At 36.1% G+C, this 9,115-nt stretch overlaps 1 pseudogene; it reads right to left on the reverse strand.

The window, feature by feature from the left end:
* Positions 1–1,519: 1,519 nt before the first annotated feature.
* Positions 1,520–9,115, reverse strand: part of LOC107732548 (uncharacterized) — a 20,225-nt pseudogene continuing 12,629 nt past the window's right edge.

The raw sequence follows: 9,115 nt of genomic DNA on the forward strand, positions 1-9,115 counted from the left end.
GAAGGTGGAGATAAATCAGGCATTCTGAAGGTGACAATTCTGGGCTTCGTTTCAGTCACTGCATTAGTCACTTCACTCATCTGTGGTGTGAGATCACAAAAAAAAAAAGCAACAAAAACAAGAATGTTAAAAAAGAGAATGGAAAAATTATAACTCAAGTCTGATTCATTATTATAGTATGGAAAAAAATACTATGGAAGTCAATTGCTACCAGCAACTGTTTGGTTACCCACATTCTTCACAATATCTTTTGTGTTCAGGTTTGGAGCAACATAAGGGTGTGTAAATTATGACAATTTTTTTTATTTTGGGGTGAACTATCCCTTTAAAGGGGTCATATGATGTTGCTAAAAAGAACATTATTTTGTGTATTTGGTAATGAAATGTGTTTATGCGGTTTAAGGTTAAAAAAACACATTATTTTCCACATACTGTACATTATTGTTTCTCCTCTATGCCCCGCCTTTCTGAAACGCGTCGATTTTTACAAAGCTCATCAGTCTGAAAAGCGAGGTGTGCTCTGATTGGCCAGCTATCCAGTGCGTTGAGATGGGCCGAATACCTCAAGCGTGTGAATACCTCAAGCGTACCTTAAGTAAAACTCAACTGTTTAACTATAGGGGAGTTGGAAAATGAGCCTATTTTCAAAAATAGTGGAGTGTTCCTTTAAATGAAAATGTACTTACAGTCTGTGAGTCAGAACAGCCGGCATTGTAGTCTACTCTACCAGGAAACAGAAACAGTCCTCCATAAAATGCACTGGACACTCTTTGGATTTGAGACTTTAGTCTTTGCAACTTTACAGATCTTCTTTATGCACCAAGAGCTTGTAACACTTCAAAGAGAAAGGAAAAATTGAAATCGCATCATATGACCCCTTTAATATTTAGTTATTTTTCATCCCTAATGGTGGCATGCAGGTCTAAGGATGGACATGAGGTTTCAGTGTATTTTTAGTCCACTTCCATGTGTCTTCCTGACCTTCCCATGCTGCATCTACCTTCCTGTCGTCCTGCCGAGAGTGTCCCACCTCCCACCTCAGAGCTTAATGAGCATAAACAAATCAGGAGTCCCTGTGACTCTCTCTGCTTCAAGTTCCGCACCTCTCTCGGCTGGCTGGGGCTCAATGTCACACCTGACCACTACACTGCTGTGAAAGCAGTGGGCATCCCCAGGCCTACAGTCAAAACAACTGGCCTAGAGTGATGTACAACAATGGCACTCCCACAGACTATGTTATGATGTTAAACAACATCACAACATTTCCTGCAGGAGAACAGACCTGAACATAATTGATTTTTCCCACATGGTCAATGGGACAGTCTGTGTTGTATATATTAGGATTAGGGTTGTCAACACATTAACTGCAATTATTATATATTATTTAAAAAAAATTATGCAATCATTTATTATTATTTAACACAAACAAAAACAATAAAAAATGCAAATAATTCAAGAACAGTTAAACATTCAAGTTTTCGTGAGACCACAGTCAATTACTACTATTGCCAAACCACAGCTATTGAGAGCAGTGGATACAGAATGTGTGAAGAGCCATCTACAAAGGACACATTTAAAAACAGATAGAGTGCAACAGAATGGAACACAATGCAAAGGTATTGAGAGCTGAACTATTTTTAACTATTAACTTCAACTTCCAGTGTAATGTAATGTCTTTGAAGTTGTTTATTTGAGGGGCAAATCTTTATTTCCTCAGCAAATATTGATACATGTGATTAATTTGATTGCTTAATCGGCATCTCATGCAAATAATCTGATTACAAAATTTTACCTATTTGACAGCCCCAAATTAGTACAATACCATTCAAAAGTTTGGAGTCAGTAACATTTTTTGTCTTTTTAAAAGTCTGTTATGCTCACCAAGGTAAGTAAAAACAGTAATATTGCAAATTTTAATATATTTTAAAAAGTAATTTATTCATGTGATGGCAAAGCTGAATTTTCAGCATCAATACTCCAGTCTTCAGTGTCACATGATCCTTCAGAAATCATTCTAATAATATGCTGATTTGGTGCTCAAGAATAATTTCTTATTATTATCAATGTTGAACAGTTGTGCTGCTTAATGTTTTTGTGAAAACTGTTGACAGGATTCTTTGAGCATTTATTTGAAACAGTAATCTTTTGCACAATTACTGTCACTTTTGATCAATTTAAAGCATCCTTGCTAAATAAAAGTATTAAATCCTTTAAAAAAAATCCTACTGACCCTACTGAAAGTTTCCAATGGTAGTTTATGTGTTAGACCAATTAGAATTAATTATGTCATCGTGTTTAATGCAAAACAGTTTAAGTATGTTAGCACCACCAAATGGTGTGTAACTGCAACAGTTACATGTGAATCAAAAAAAAAAAAAGAAAAGCTTGTTGTCATCCAAATTTTTGTCCCCAGTGCGAATCCATAAAAATGCATACTTTCTAATCAAAATCTTCACTTTACATTCATTTAGCTGCTTTGGGTGGGATGAATTAACCGATGAAACTACTTTTGAGCAAAGTCAAGGCATTTAGTAGTTATCCAAGTATGAAGCTCCGTTGTAAGGAGGTTTAAATCCAAATTGGTTTACTGCTCTGGATACACCTGTTTTGATGCATTAAGTGTGAATACATCTTAAACCATATTATGCTATAAACATGTCCCAAGGACATCCCAAATCAAAGCAGCATGATCTGATGCAGTGAAACAGCCCTTTCTGTATTCCGCTGCTCTCAGTGTAAAGTGATTAATCCCCCTCCATAGAAATCACAGCCCTCCATTACACCAATCACACACTAAGCAGTATTATCCTGGGGTGACAACACTTGACAAATTCCCCGCTTGCCCTCACTCCTGCTTTGTGTTCCCTGTTGGCACGCCTGCTATTATTCCTGATGAAAAATTAATTTCCCTTATCTGTGGCTAAGCTCTTCAATCCAAATCCGCCATACTAGCAACTCTCTATTTACAGGTATTAAGAGAACGCGCCCACACACACACACACACATTCTTGCCTGCAAACACACACCAAAGATTAATTGCACGTCTTCAGGGGGTGACATCCAATTCTGAACACCTGAAAGATGATACTTGAGAGAGGTAGAGAGATAACATTGTCAGCGCGGATGAGACTGACAGCGGAACAATGTCCCTGGGTAGCATCTTGCTGATCTGTCTTTCAGCAGGCCCGTACCACTCTGTCAAATGCAACCTCATCGATTCGGCTGTCTACAGACATTTCTCCGCAAAGACCCCCCCCTCTATATAATATATATATATATATATAATATATATTTTATTTATCAACTTAGTTTGGAAATTTCGCATTTCATTAATTCACCCCAATGTAAACTCCAATGTACAATTTTGCATTTTAAAGTGTTGTTTGCAAAAATTTATAATTTGAATAATTAACTTTAACAGCCATTCATGCTTCCATTATAGAAATCCTTGGCACAAAGCAATTTAAGCTAAATAATAATTATATTAATATTATTAATAATATGCATTATACCTTATTACTTTTTAAATAATAATAATAACTACAACAGTAGTAGCAATAATAATAGTATTATAAAAATGTGCATTATGAATGTTTTAATAACAATAACAATAATGATAAATTATTATTATTAAAACATGTATAATGCATATGTTGTACTTTAATGCTTATTTAGTTACAATTATGTCACTAGTGCAGAAGCAAAACAATATTTAAAAATCGGTTCTGCACATCAGTTATTGGACACTTCAAAATAAACTGTTTTGTAACAGCCAATTTTATAATAAAGCCAATATCTGTAAATCTCAAATCATGTCACACCACTTGTGATTGGTTGTTTGTTGGTTGAGATTTTGACTAATTAATTCCCAAATAATAATTAAAGGTGGTATTCATGGGAAAGAACAGTACTTACAACTGGGCTGATGTGTTTTACCACTCCAACTTTAGTGGGAACAGGCCCGTTAGACATTCTCGGCTCACACATCCTCTTGCGTCCTCGCCAGACTTCCTGCGGACCTGCTGCATGGGCCTCTTCAATACTGTACTGTTGGTTCATCTGATCTCGGACTTGCTCTATTCCCTGTAACACCACCCTGTCTGCGCCCCACTGATGAGACTGATTATGCTGCAGCTCTGCTGCACGGCCTGATGGATTCCCTCGTGCCGGTGGAGCTTGTTGTCATGGAGGCTGAAGTTGGGGTGCTAAAACCTGGTACTGGTGCTGCTGTGAAGGCAAGGGCTGAAATTCTGGATGGCACTCCAAGACAAGACAGTGAGGGGGATTATGGAAGGGCTGCTGGTGCATAACCTTTTGAAGGCAAGAACCCAAGATGCACGGCTGTTTCTGTTGATTTTGGTTGTTGTTCCAGTGCCCAGTGGAACTATCAGTTTGGAAGTGCTCCTGCCGCAGATGCCTCTTGTTTACGGCCCATCTAGATCTCATCCATTCCTTCTGTTTGATAACCTGCTCCCTCAGTCGCATCTGCTCCTGCAGCCTCTCCATGTAGAACTCCTCCACCTCACACTGAGAATAACAAAACTAATAATGAACAATTCAATGGTATAATCGCAGCAAGCCTGGACATTTATTAGCACATAATTTGTTTTATAATGAACACTTTTTAAAAAAAGAAAACCACTATAAGTTGTGTTCTATTACTGCTTAAGGTGCAGACATTCTGCTAAATATAATTAAAGCATTTTTAATACAAAAATCCTTGCTGATATCGGCAAATGTCTGCTGTCTGAACATAACTGAAGGAGGAGAATGCAGATAGAAGCCGGACTGATTGATTTTCAGAGCTAGGCATTGAAACAGCCCTGACAGTGACTATTGATTTCCTCCTGCCTGCATTGTTAGAGGTAATAATTGGTCTAATGAACAGCTTTCACACAGACTGCCTGACCTTGAGCATGGGGTGAAAGGCTCTATTACCACACACTTTCATCTCAAAGTCCAGAGAAAATGAGAGAGAGCCGCTACAAAGCCTTCAAACATATCGACCCAAAAACTGTGAAATGATGCTAAACAGTACAACACAGCTAACATAAAGGTTTTTAATTTAATAAAGTTGTGACTGTCACAGACATCACACTGACCTCTTTGTTGTTTGTCATGTTTAGCGGCTTTGCAATATGTTTTGAGTAGCTGGAGGAGTTTAGGGCTGCACCTTGACCTTCTGACCCACATTTCTTCCCAGCATCCCTGGCGCTGGTGGAGTTTTGGCAGATATATTAGACTTGGCACTTGCTGGCTGCCTTGCAGCAATGGGCACCCCCCTGGCAACAGCCATTGGCTTGGCACTCTGCACCATCCTGGCAACAGCTCTTACCAGCACAGCAGGTTTCTGAGTGGGATGGAGGCTGTTATTAGAAATAGATATGTGCTGCAGTTGGTAATAAGAGATCAGCCACGCTATGAAACCACTGAGGCTTTCTGGATTAAAGAAAGTTATATAAACTTTAAGTTTTACAAGTAGTGAAACACTGAGTGAAGAAATGGAAAGAGGACCTTTACCAAAATGTGTTTAAAATCCACAAGTTTGAGGTTAGGATGCATTAAATTGTTCAAAAAAAGGCAGTAAAGACATCTAGAAAGATTCTATTTCAACTAAATTATGTTCTTTTGAACTTTCTATATATAAAAAAAAATCCTGAAAAATGTATCATGGATTCCACAAAGATATTAAGCAGTTCAACTGTTTTCAATACTGATAATACTAATAAATATTTATTAGAAAGATACCAGTCTTCAGTGTCACAAATGTGACATTAAAAACTGGAGTAATGGCTGCTAAAAATTCAGCTTTGCCATCACAGGAATAAATTAATTTACAGATAAAAAAGTAAATTGTAATAATTTTTCACAATATTACTCTTTTTAGTGTATTTTTAAATCAAATTGGTGATCATAAGATAATTCTTTCAAAAACAAATAAAAAATAAAAAATCTTACTGATCCCAAACTTTTGAACAGTAGTGTACTGTAAATTGCAAGAAAAAACAAAAATAATATTAATTTTCATAATCTTTATCTACTAATCTTAATAATTTATTCAGCATTAAAAATTGCATTGAAAATCTCAAAACATCTAAATAAAAACTAAACTAAATGGGTTGCAGCTTTAACCAATGAAATTCTCTGGCACTCCTGATGAAGGCAGATCGAGTGACATGTCTACTTCTGTTTGCACCTAGGGTGTCTGACTGCATACAGAAGGTGCTGAGGATAGAGCAAAGGTCAAAGAGGCAAATGGGCATTTCTGTGTAAATCAAAACATTGTAAATGCATATATCTAATTCACATCGAAAGAAGTCTCTTATGCTCACCAAAAAAAGCATTTTTTAAAATTAAAAATAAAATAATATTAATTTTCATAATCTTTATCTACTAATCTTAATAATTTATTCAGCATTAAAAATTGCATTGAAAATCTCAAAACATCTAAATAAAAACTAAACTAAATGGGTTGCAGCTTTAACCAATGAAATTCTCTGGCACTCCTGATGAAGGCAGATCGACACTGGGATTTGCTCTGTGTTTGGTGTTGTGGGCAGTCAGAAGGGGGCCTGTAATGAGTTGGCAGCCAGTGGGTTTCTTTGATTGACAGGCAGAGGAAGAGTCTAAGTCAAAGGGCACTGTGCTTAATAAATAAAGTACAATGTGCTAGATAAACAAAATATCATATAAACAAGGTCAGCTCCAAAACTCAATTGCATATAAATGTGTAAATATAAATAAAGAAGATACATAATACTCAGGTTATATTAGAAGTGTGTGTATAGATCCGTAAAAAAAAAAAAACAGTAAGCAAAATGAAATGAGCTTGATGTTGAAATAATCCAGTTCAGCCTACTGAAGCCAAACTGGAAATTTTGCAGTAATAAAATAATTGCCCAAAACTGCCTTTAAACACTAGAGGGCAGCGTAGCCTGTGGGTCCATCTGTCTATGAGAACAAAAGGGGCCTACTATTATTCATCCAATTACTACTTTGAAGTGCATATGTATTTAGAGTAGACATTAAATGTATTTCATGTATTTAACATGGTATTAACAGTATTTTAAATATTTTATTTGTGTCACAAACCAGATTTAAACTAATGCTGTCCATATGTGCAACAGTCTAATAAGTGAAAGCAATGTGAACTAACCACTAGGTCACAGGTTCAACAAATAAACAGCACAAATAGGCACTTGTTACTTCATTTGGGGAAATACACTAAACCTAAAGATAAGGTAACAGAACTGAAAAGCATTTATGAAGGCAAAAATCCTTGAGAATCAGAAGAGGTTAATAGCCTTCATAAGGCACACACATTAATCAATCAAATCACAATTGGCAGAGCGGTCTCATAGATACAAGTGACCATTATGCTACGTCCTTGAATATTACCATGTGCTTTTGGTCCAGAGGGAGCAGTAAAGGAGCAGCCAGACTGAGCTGATGGATGTTTCTGGAGAGGCTTTTGCCTATGGTGGGGAGTCCCAGGCTTTGACAGATCCGTGGGCCCTTGCAAAGCTAGACTGGGCCTCCAGGGGTCACTCTCATTTCCTGGAGGCTGAATGGAGCCCATGGGAGAAGGTCCAGCGAGGAGCGGATTAGTGTCCAAGACTGAAGCAGAGTGTTGTGGATCAAACATATGCTGTCCTGGGAACACTGGCTCTTTGAAGGAGGGGTGAAACAAAGACAAAAAAAGAGGGGAAGTGAACATGTGGGTGCCATATTGCCATATTTCCGCTGATCTAAAGTGACATGTCTACTTCTGTTTGCACCTAGGGTGTCTGACTGCATACAGAAGGTGCTGAGGATAGAGCAAAGGTCAAAGAGGCAAATGGGCATTTCTGTGTAAATCAAAACATTGTAAATGCATATATCTAATTCACATCGAAAGAAGTCTCTTATGCTCACCAAAAAAAGCATTTTTTAAAATTAAAAATACAGTAAAATATAATATTGTGAAATATTATTTTCACAATTTAAAATAGCTGTTAATAACTGTATGCCGTTGGGATATGTGGTCTCACCAGCACTGCAGCAGGGTCCAGTGAGGGTCTCTTCTGGGGCAGGCTGTCCCCTGCAGGAGTGTGTGAGATGACGCCCAGAGGGTTGAGGAGAGAGAACCTCTCGCAACTCAGATCCACCCTAATCCAGACAAACACTGAATGAGCACCAAGTAAAAACACATATGCTGGCATTTCATTCAAATTAACAATACATTAATGTAGAAAATAAATGCCATACATCATCTTCTATAAACCTCTGCCATTTACTTTTTAAAAATAAAGAAAAAATATTTTGCAGTTTTTCATTGTATCACCTTCTGAAGCAAATGAACATGGGGGAAAATAAAGGATAAAATAAGAATTTATTTGTAAAATATAATATTTAAAATTACAACAAATAAATACAATAGAGAAAAGGAAGAAAATAAAATATATATTTTTTAATAATATATATACTACTGTTCAAAAATGTTTGGTTCAGTAAGATTAATTTTTAAATAGATTATTCATTTTATTCAGCAAGGATGCACTAAACTGATCAATAGTGACGGTAATTAATTTTATATCATGTTAGAAAATATATATTTTTTTAAATAATGCTGTTCTTTTGAATTTTCTATTCATCAAATAATCCTGAAAAAATGTATCATGGTTTCCACAAAAAATATCAAGCAGCAAAACTGTTGTCAAAAGGTTTTTGAGCAGCAAATCAGCATATTAGAATGATTTCTGAAGGATCATGTGTCATTGAAGACTCGAGTAATGCCTGCTGATAATTCAGCTTTGCATTACAGGAATAAACTACATTTTAATACATACTAAAATAGAAAAGTTATTTTAAATAGAAATAATATTTCACAATATTACTATTTTATTGTATTTTTGATTAAACAAATGCAACCTTGGCAACTATAACAGATTTCTTTTAAAAACATTTTTTTAAAAATCGTACCGACTCCAAACTTTTGATATATATATATATATATATATATATACATACATATATGTGTGAGTGTGTGACCCTGGACCACAAAACCAGTCTTAAGTCGGTGGGGTATATTTGTAGCAATAGCCAAAAATACATTGTATGGGTCAAAATTATCAAT

Source organism: Sinocyclocheilus rhinocerous, unplaced genomic scaffold, assembly GCF_001515625.1.
Source record: "Sinocyclocheilus rhinocerous isolate Xijiao unplaced genomic scaffold, SAMN03320098_v1.1 scaffold1420, whole genome shotgun sequence".
Taxonomy (NCBI): domain Eukaryota; kingdom Metazoa; phylum Chordata; class Actinopteri; order Cypriniformes; family Cyprinidae; genus Sinocyclocheilus; species Sinocyclocheilus rhinocerous.